The sequence below is a fragment of the Trichechus manatus genome, unplaced genomic scaffold (assembly GCF_000243295.1).
Source record: "Trichechus manatus latirostris isolate Lorelei unplaced genomic scaffold, TriManLat1.0 scaffold00043, whole genome shotgun sequence".
NCBI classification, from domain to species: domain Eukaryota; kingdom Metazoa; phylum Chordata; class Mammalia; order Sirenia; family Trichechidae; genus Trichechus; species Trichechus manatus.
The window spans coordinates 16,631,495-16,641,068 of NW_004443979.1; the positions used below are offsets into that span (position 1 = coordinate 16,631,495).

Sequence of the window (9,574 nt, forward strand, 5' to 3'; positions counted from 1 at the left end):
AAAAAACAACGTATGTAAAATTTTTGTATGGGAGACTAACTTGAAATGTAAACTTCATTTAAACTATAATAAATAAATAAATAAATTCCTTTTTAACTCCAAAATCTGCTCTTTCTCATCTATTTTCCATCTCAACAAATGATATCATCATCCATACATCCAGTTGCCCAAGCCAGAAACTGAGTCAATTCTTAGATTCACTTTTTCCCTCCTAACCTTGTGTCTAATCTTTAACAACCTTTGAATTTTCTACCTGAATAAGACTTCTCTCTGTCTCTAATTTCAGTCTTATGTATCAGTAAGGACCAGGACACTTGGGAGACCAGAGTCCCCTTGGTCCTAGAGAGATATGTAAGTGATATATTCTAACACTTTCAGATCTCTCTAGGATTAGAGGAAGATTACTGAAACAATTCTAGACTAGGTCTGCATTTTTTATACAGCCCTAATCTCCTTCACAAATTAGGAAGGCTAATGCATGGCAGCAGCCAAAATTTGAGAATTCTTAATGCTTGAGGAGCTGTCATATGGCCCATTTACGCCATGCTTTTGGCCCACTAACTTCCCCTACCGCAAATTTGACCACCATCACCTCTCACTCGGATCACCTTAACAGCCTCCTAACAAGTAAGTATTCCTGCCTCTACATTTACCCTTCCAGTCTATTGTTCACACTGTACTTAGATTGAGCCATAAATATTTAAGAATGAAAAAAATGAAGTAATGATTATAACTATTTTAGAGGTTTTTCAATGTGAAAGGTTTGATTACTTACCAATTAATTAGCTGTTTGTAGAAAATTCTAGATACATAAATGCCCGTTAAATATCAGTTATTTTTCCACCGAGTTATAAAACGAAAGACTTCTGCTCTTCCTTAAAAAATAATCATAGATATTGCTCTCTCATTTCTCAGATACTTTATTCCAATAGTCCAGTCATTTGTCTGTTCTAAAACTGAGAAGAAATTGGCAATAACAATATACTTTCAATAGCAAAATATGTATGCATATATTGTTGGTGGTGGTAGCATTATTATGGATGTTCCATAATTTCTCCACAGAGAGGATTACTATTACATCATCTAATCTCCTCCGTAAGTCTTTATGACAGCCTATTTATTTTCAGTTCAACAAAGGGCACATATGTGACAGAACTTGTTCTAATTTACTCTGGGTGCAGTCAACTTTACAACCTTTTTGGTTTACCACTTCATGTTCTCCATGGTTGGCACAGCCTGGACTGACATAAAAGCAGACCTAGTGATTCCCTGGAGAAATACAAAACATAAATCTCTAGCCTGGATCCATTTTTACAGGCTTTAACACTAGCTAAATGTTGACTACCTTGTGTAGATTAACTGTATTTTAGTCATTCCTAGGTTTCCTACCTGACCAAATTTTAACTAAAACAATAATTAAAATATTTCTAAAGTGGAACCAATTCACTTTCTTTATTCTGAAACTGGAGAAACAGCATACTACATGGTATTACCAGGTAGTATGATTTCACTAACGCGAATTTTGTCCATAATTCTGCTAAGATGAAATAGGTGTGCAATGGGGGAAATGAACATTGCCAATTAAAAAAATTGTACCAAGATCTATATGGATGCAAAGATGAAAAACAGAACAAAACAACAACCATGGTCTCAGCCCTCACAGAAATTAGACACTAAATGGATGTTTATGCAACATGTACATATACAACTGCAATGAAAAACTGAATTTATGAATAACAGCTGCCATTTATTGTGTCTTAAGTAACAGGTTTGGTTTTTTGGTTTATTGAGCAAATGCATTTATAGGCATAATCACTAATCCTCACAAACACACAAAACAAACAAACATGCAGTGGTTTTCCAGATAAAGATATGGATGCTTGGAGAAGTTAAGTAATTTGCCTAAATTTAACTAGCTCAGGATTCTAACCTAATTCCATCTGCTCATTTGTCTGCAAAACCTGTGCTATGTTTATATACGCCATGGAAGAGGTAAAGTTTCTTGTGAGATCAAAGCAGGTTGTATTTATCACTAATTGGACCCATGATGAAAGGTTTAAAATGAAGCCTTTGTGGTATTTATGTTGGAAGAGTTAGTGGAATGGCAAGAAAGGTACGTAAGTGGAAAGGGAAGAGCATGTACAGAGAACAGTGAATTCACAGATTCAGAAAAGGATGTGGAGCGAGGGATATCATTGCTAATGTCACATGGATCTTGGCTGAAAGCAGGGAATACCAGAAACGTTGTTGTTGTTAGGAGCTGCAGTGTTTATCTGTGCTTTATTGACTATGCAAAGGCATTCAACTGTGTGGATCATAACAAATTACGGATAACATTTCAAAGAATGGGAATTCTGGAACACTTGCCTGTGCTCATGAGGAACCTGTACATAGACCTAGAGGCAGTCTTTTGAACAGAACAAGGGGATACTGTGTGGCTTAAAATCAGGAAAGGTGTGCCTCAGGGTTGTATCCTTTCACCATACTTATTCAATCTGTAGGCTGAGCAAATAATCTGAGAAGCTGGACTATATGAAGAAGAACATGGCATCAAGATTGGAGGAAGACTCATTAACAACCTGTGATATGCAGATGACACAACCTTGCTTGCTGAAAATGAAGAGGACTTGAAGCACTTACTGATGAAGATCCAAGACTACAGCCTTCAGTATGGATTACTCCTCAACATAAAGAAAACAAAAATCCTCACAATTGGACCGATAAGGAACATGATGATAAATGGAGAAAAGACTGAAGTTGTGAAGGATTTCATTTTATTTTGATCTACAATTAATGCCCATGGAAGCAGCAGTCAAGAAATCAAATGACATATTGCATTGGGAAAATCTGTGGCAAAAGATCTTTAAAGTGTTAGAAAGTAAAGGTATCACTTTTAGGACTAAGGTGCACCTGACCTAAGCCATGGTATTTCCAATCACCTCATATGCATGCAAAAGCTGGACAATGAATAAGGAAGACCAAAGAAGAACGGATGGTTTTGAATTATGGCATTGGTGTAGAATATTGAATATACCATGGACTTCCAGAAGAACGAACGGATCTGTCTTAGAAGAAGTCAGCCAGAATGTTCCTTGGAGGCGAAGATGGTAAGACTTCATCTCACATATTTTGGACATGTTATCAGAAGGGACCAGTCCCTGAGGAAGGTCATCATTCTTGGTAAAGTACGGGGTCAGTGAAAAAAAGGAAGACCCTCAATGAGATGGATTGACAAAGTGGCTGCAATAATGGACTCAAACATAGCAACGATTTTGAGAATGATGCAGGACTAGGCAGTGTTTCGTTGTACAGAGGGTTGCTTTGCATCAGATCTGACTCAACTGCACCTAAGAACAACAACATAAGAAGCTATAGAGAAACATAATTATTAGCATGTAATTGTACTTTAGCAAGATTTACCTAGCAACAAAATGTAAATGGATGGGTGAGGGGGGATACTGAAAGACACATAATTTTAAAAGGTTATTGAAGTAAGAAAATTAATGACTTAAGCTAGGACAATGGGAATGGGAAAAGGAAGGAGGCAAGTGTGCTGTAGCTTTCTTTGAAAGTTCATAGCTTTGAGAAATGTTACTCCTGATCCCCAGATAATAGATCATGGTCTGATGCATGGTAAGTCTATAAGCTGAAATCCTTATGAAGTAAAGAGCTTCATTTAGGTCCAAAATACTTTTAATTATTGACCTGTCTTAAGTTCTACTAGGAAGAAACATTTGAAAAAAATATTGTTGCACAGCCTGAGAGCCAACCTACCACTCAAAAACCTCTGTTCTTTCTGCAGTAGAAAGGGAGAGTTATAAAATGGTATAAACCAACCCTTAGGTATTTTATAGTAGCCTTGTCATGACTGGTGGGGTGACTTAGGCTTCCAGGTTGCAGGTTTCTTATCTGGAATATGTGTGTAGTAATACTTACCTTCCTTGCGTCCCACATCTGTTCTAGGAAATCAACTGAGATAATTAATGTGGAAGTACTCCAGAAAACACAAAATTCTCTCTGCATTTATGGATAGAAACTATTTAATTTCACCTCTTTGTAGTCCCTGTAGCACCATAATAAGGCCACAGGAGGGTCTAGAAATACTTGTTGAATGAGCAGATATATAGAAAAATCTTGGCAGAAGAATGACTCTTGGGCCAAGGTTTTGACACTATATTCTATGTGGCAACCATAGGCACATGCTTTGATCCGAAGTTATAAGCCCTTATGGAATAAAGATGATAGGAAGCCGACATAACAGTAGCCAGCTACATTACAGAAAGAAATGTGAAATAAAGTAAAGCTACTACTGGTTCACTTTCTGCTAGGAATTCTTTAATGCCTACTATAACAATGTAAGGAAACCCTGGTGGTGTAGTGGTTAAGAGCTACGTCTGTTAACCAAAATGGTCAGCAGTTCAAATCCACCAGGCGCTCCTCGGAAACTCTGTGGGGCAGTTCTGCTCTGTCCTGTAAGGTCACTATGAGTCAGAATCAACTCAATGGCAATGGGTTTGTTCGTTTGTTTTTTTATAAAGATGTAAAAACTACAAAGAAAAACTCCTCAGTCAAGCAAAGACCTAGGCTATGGGCAGTATCTCAGAATCAGGAAAAGATTGGATGTCATAGAGCAGGTACTTTATTTGCTATCCCTAAGGAAAGATAGGTCAGAAAAAACAGTGTCTAATTAGTTGTGGAATGTGAAGAAAGAAATAACACTATTTCCTGTGACACAACTTTTAATGACCTAGGCATCATAAAGGGAAAAGCCAAAGAGTGATTTTCCAGGTGAAGAGTGAAAGCCACATGCCTTCATTCCTTCAACAAACACTTACCGAGTATATGAATAGGCACTGAGGGAAAAGAACCACGTGTATGAGGTAAAGACACTGCCATAGACTCATGGACTTTAATGGAAATGCGAGAAAGAATTAGCTCACACACAAGTATATAATAAATTATGCTTCTGAAAAATATTGAACCCAAATAACATGCAGCTTTTAAGCTAAAAGAGAAAGCAGTTAATTTCTGAATATGTTTTCATTAAATTGAGACACAGATTTACTCTATAACAGATGAAGCACAAAAGAAAAATTAAGGATGAAAATCAGCGAGCTTGCTTGTCAAAATTTAGCTGAATAATTTCCACTCTAAGAAGATTCTCCTTTGATTTATCAGGACATTGCTTGTTTGAGTTTTAGTTCCAAAAAGAAGGTAGCATTTGCAGCCAGCGCCGAGCGTTGGGCATCTCCCGGGACAACTGGCACAAGCGCCGCAAGACCGGGGGCAAGAGAAAGCCCTACCACAAGAAGAGGAAGTATGAGCTGGGGCGCCTGGCTGCCAACACTAGGATCGGTCCCCGCAGCATACACAGAGTCCTTGTGAGAGGAGGAAACAACAAGTACCGGGCCCTAAGGCTGGATATGGGGAACTTCTCCCGGGGCTCTGAGTGTTGTACTCGCAAAACGAGGATCATCCATGTTGTGTACAATGTGTCCAATAATGAGCTGGTCTTCACCAAGACCCTAGTGAAGAACCGCATCGTGCTCATTGACAGCACACCATACCGGCAGTGGTAGAGTCCCGCTATGCACTGCCCCTGGTCCACAAGAAAGGGGCGAAACTGACTCCTGAGGAGGAAGAGATGTTAAACAAAAAGCGATCAATATGATGAAAGGAAAAAGAATGCAAAAATCAGCAGACTTCTGGAGGAGCAGTTCCAGCAGGGCAAGCTTCTTGCTTGTATCACTTCGAGGCCAGGCTACTGTGGCAGAGAAGATGGCCATGTGCTAGAGGCAAGGAACTGGAGTTCTATCTGAGGAAAATCAAGGCCCGGAAAGGCAAATAAATCCTCTTCCCTCCCATCTTAGCACATGTATTAAAGGTGTTTATTCTAAAAAAAATAAAATAAAAGGAAGGTAGCTGCTGCCCAAAAGTTTCAATAGTAAGTCTTTGTTTCTCAAGGTCATGGTGAAACTATTTAGAAGGAATTACATTTTACATAAAGGGTGTGGATATGAGGAACTGTCTTCTACAGAGATACAGGTGGAATAAAAACAAAAGCAGAGAAATCCAGCTGGATCCACATTTGGACACAGAGCAAATAAAAAGGCATTGGCAATGTAGTTCCAAATAGAAATCATTCACAAAGAAAGAAGCTAGGGAATATAAATTTCTGGGAAGATTCTGGCAAAAGCCAAGATCAGCTGTTCCCCATGATCTAACACATAACTTATAATGTTGCTTATCCTCCCCAGTTTTGAAATGCTTCCTCCTTTTATAATCATACATTGATTGCCAATATACAGGATTTATATAAACATGTAGCCAATCACAGAGGGTAAACAAGAATAAGGAAGGCTGACACAGAAGCAGAAAAAGACTGAAAGAGACAGGGAAAGAGGAGGCAAGATGCATTAAAGGGGAGGATTACCCGTGGGTTGTTATTCATTATTTTCTTATTCGCTTGACTAAAATAACATTTTTCTACCTTGAACATAATTCTTTGTCTAGGGTCACAGCTACATTTTGTCCCAGTTTAAATGACATATTTACTTTTATTTTTTATTTTATTTTGCTTTGACCTGCAATCTTGTAACAACATTCATATATGAAGCAAATTGCAACTTCAAAAATGCAAAGCTCTCTGGTTTGCTGTTGATACAAACTTACCCAAGCCATTATTTAGTGACATTTAAAAAAATCAATTATGATTTGTAATATTCATAAATATTCTACCCTAAAAATAGATGCTGCAGCTTTTTTTTTTCCTTTCAAATTTGGAAACATGCAAGATATTTACCTGGAACACCTTTGAGGAATCTGTCTTGGTTTTCAGCGTGATAGTGTATTCAGCATCACACTGTGCATCTGCACATCGCTGACAAAGGAAAACATTAGAGCACTTTCATTTCAGGGTAGTTCAGACTGTTGTCCTTCACAGACATTTTTGAGACAGAATAATGGTGTCTAATAATTTCAGCCAACTTAAGTATTTATCACAGCTTCAAACAGGTGGTTGGTTATTCGATTGTATTTATGTTCTCAAAAGGTAACACTAGTCTGAATTAAACATTATGATATATACCTGCACTCAGATAAACTATTTTTTCAAATTTTCCTAGTCAAGATTTCTTTCTGAGTGAAGAAAATTAGACAGGTGCAGCACACCAAATGAGATGAACTTTGTCCTCGAAGAAAATTGGTTTTTCCTTTTCAATTTCATTTCAAAGAGATCTGACAAGTGTGGCTTTGAACAAACTTTAACAGCACAATATCCTTTGTGTAAGTTTTTCCCTGTCAGCTTTTCCATTCCAGCAGGAACTTAGAACAAAGTGGATGTTGCCCTTTGAGTTGAGAACTTCATCAGTTGAATGCACACTAGTATAGTGCAGAGAAATTGAGGGCATACTCTCTTCTCCAATCTCCACAGTGCAGTCTCTCAGCAAATAGCATTTCTCTATCTGGTACAAGGGGAGTCACTAGCTATACATTCAGCTTCATACACTCGCCTTCTGCCTTCTTCACAGTAAAAGGCAAGCTATTTGGCAATATACCCACTTGAAACTTTTACAAATTATGCTAAGGAGCCTTCCATTGTTCATGTGGCACAAAAGCACATTATTTTGTGATGCTGTTTGGTCTAATACTATTTTACGCCAAAATCATAGGCAGTTTAAGTGTGAGAGGTACAGAGTCAGAGTTTTCAATATATGCTGACCTCCTTGTACATGAAAGAAAAAAAAAGGTGTTTTTGGCTTTGTTTTGCTTTGTTTCATTTTTAAGCTATTTTGTAGCTTGGAGCCCATTTAAAAGTAAAATTCAGAAGCATAGAAAAAAAAAACACACACACACACACAAGAAACTGCTTCACAGAGATTCTAATCTTTATCGCACAAAAGCTTGTTATGGCTACTCATTCCTTAGAGCTTCAGATTGTGCATAAATTGTAATACTTTATGCTGGTAACTAACTGCTTTGACAAGTTTATTTTTCTTTGCATACTCTCCTAAATTTTTTTCAGGATTTTTATTACAAATGCCCCTTGCTATCTTTCACTTTCTTGGTTCCAACTCTTCCTTTCATCTTTTTTTTCTCTATGCATTAATATTTAAAGACTGTACTAGTGTCAAACATTCATGTAGAGACAACTTAAATGCAAAGTGGATAAGGTTACAGAATAAGTCCATGCCCAATTTAACTACAGCATTTTGATTTACACAGATTGTAAGTAGTTTGAACTGAGAATTTTAAGTTGTTCAGCTTGAATATTACAAAGGCTAACCAGAGATGAAGTGTAAGTTTGACTCAGAAACCACCGGAAAACACTCTGATTAACCAATTTAGATGTGCTATCTAATTAAGAGTCTAAATATCTTTGGATCACAGAAATTCATGTTTATTGATAAGATAAAATATTTATTACTCAGAGAGCTGAATTAGCAAGAAGAGCAGCAGCTTTAATCAGGTGCTAACTCCCACAGAAAAGGAGAATGTTGGTTGAAACTGAAAATGTAATCTTTATGAACAGACCTGAGTCTGTTCAAAGGCCATATTTCTTGCCAGCAAACTCAGTACCCTTGAAAATTTGGAGTTGATGAAGTCAGTGGCCAAGTTTCTAAATGGGTTCAATAGATAACGACTGCCCATAGCAATTGCTAATTAAGAATAATGACTGGGCAAGGAAGTAAGGGCATAGAGCATAGATGGAAGAAAATTGCTCTAAAGTTAAGGCCTGAAAATACCCCACAGGCAAGGGGAGAAGAATTCAATCCTTTTGTATTTACTAAACTTCATTTGTTGACCTATTTTTTGTTTTTATTAAAGTGCTGTTTCTCTAAAAATTATAAATATAAGAAGACAAGGACACATTACATTCACGTGTAATATATTTCCTACTTCCTAGCTAAATGCCTATACTGAGCAAGCAATCAATAAGTTTACAAGTTCTCTATCTTAAGAAACATGAAAACTAAGTTTACTCCAATTTCTCTTTGTAATATTTTATTTTATATTCACTTGCTTATGTGGTTATTAAGGGCATCTCAAGTGGAGATATAATCAGGTCTAAGTTATGCAAAGATTGAGAGCAGTATTAAGTCAGGTAATTATTGTTCTATAAATCTTTAATTTCTATAATTTTAAAAACATTTTGAATACAGAGTTTTGTACAGAGTTTTGATACAGTAAAATTATATCAAAGACAGGCTAAGTGTCAATATCTTTTCAAAGCTAGTATTTTTTCAAAATGGAGTTATTACCTAGGTAGAACTATTTGCCTATTGGCAATTTAGTCAAATTATGAGTAAAGAATCAAAATGCACACAACTCACAAACACATCCATGAACTCCATTCATTGTGGTATTGCAAAGTCACAACAGTAAAAGGGATAAAGTATAAGACACACTTTTATATCAAAGTATTTGACAGACATTTCTAGTCTGGATGAACATTGCCTGGCAAGACTTATTAGACAGTGTTTGAAAGGGAAGATGCTAGAACAATTTGCACATCCCACATTTGTTTTCTCTGTAACGGAAGTTTTCTAAATTCAGAGAAGATATACAAGTATTT

At 36.8% G+C, this 9,574-nt stretch overlaps 1 pseudogene; it reads left to right on the plus strand.

Annotated features, from left to right (window-relative positions):
- The first annotated feature begins 2,101 nt into the window (after nt 1–2,101).
- Nucleotides 2,102–6,006, plus strand: LOC101348765 (40S ribosomal protein S8 pseudogene; annotated as a pseudogene).
- Nucleotides 6,007–9,574: the final 3,568 nt, after the last annotated feature.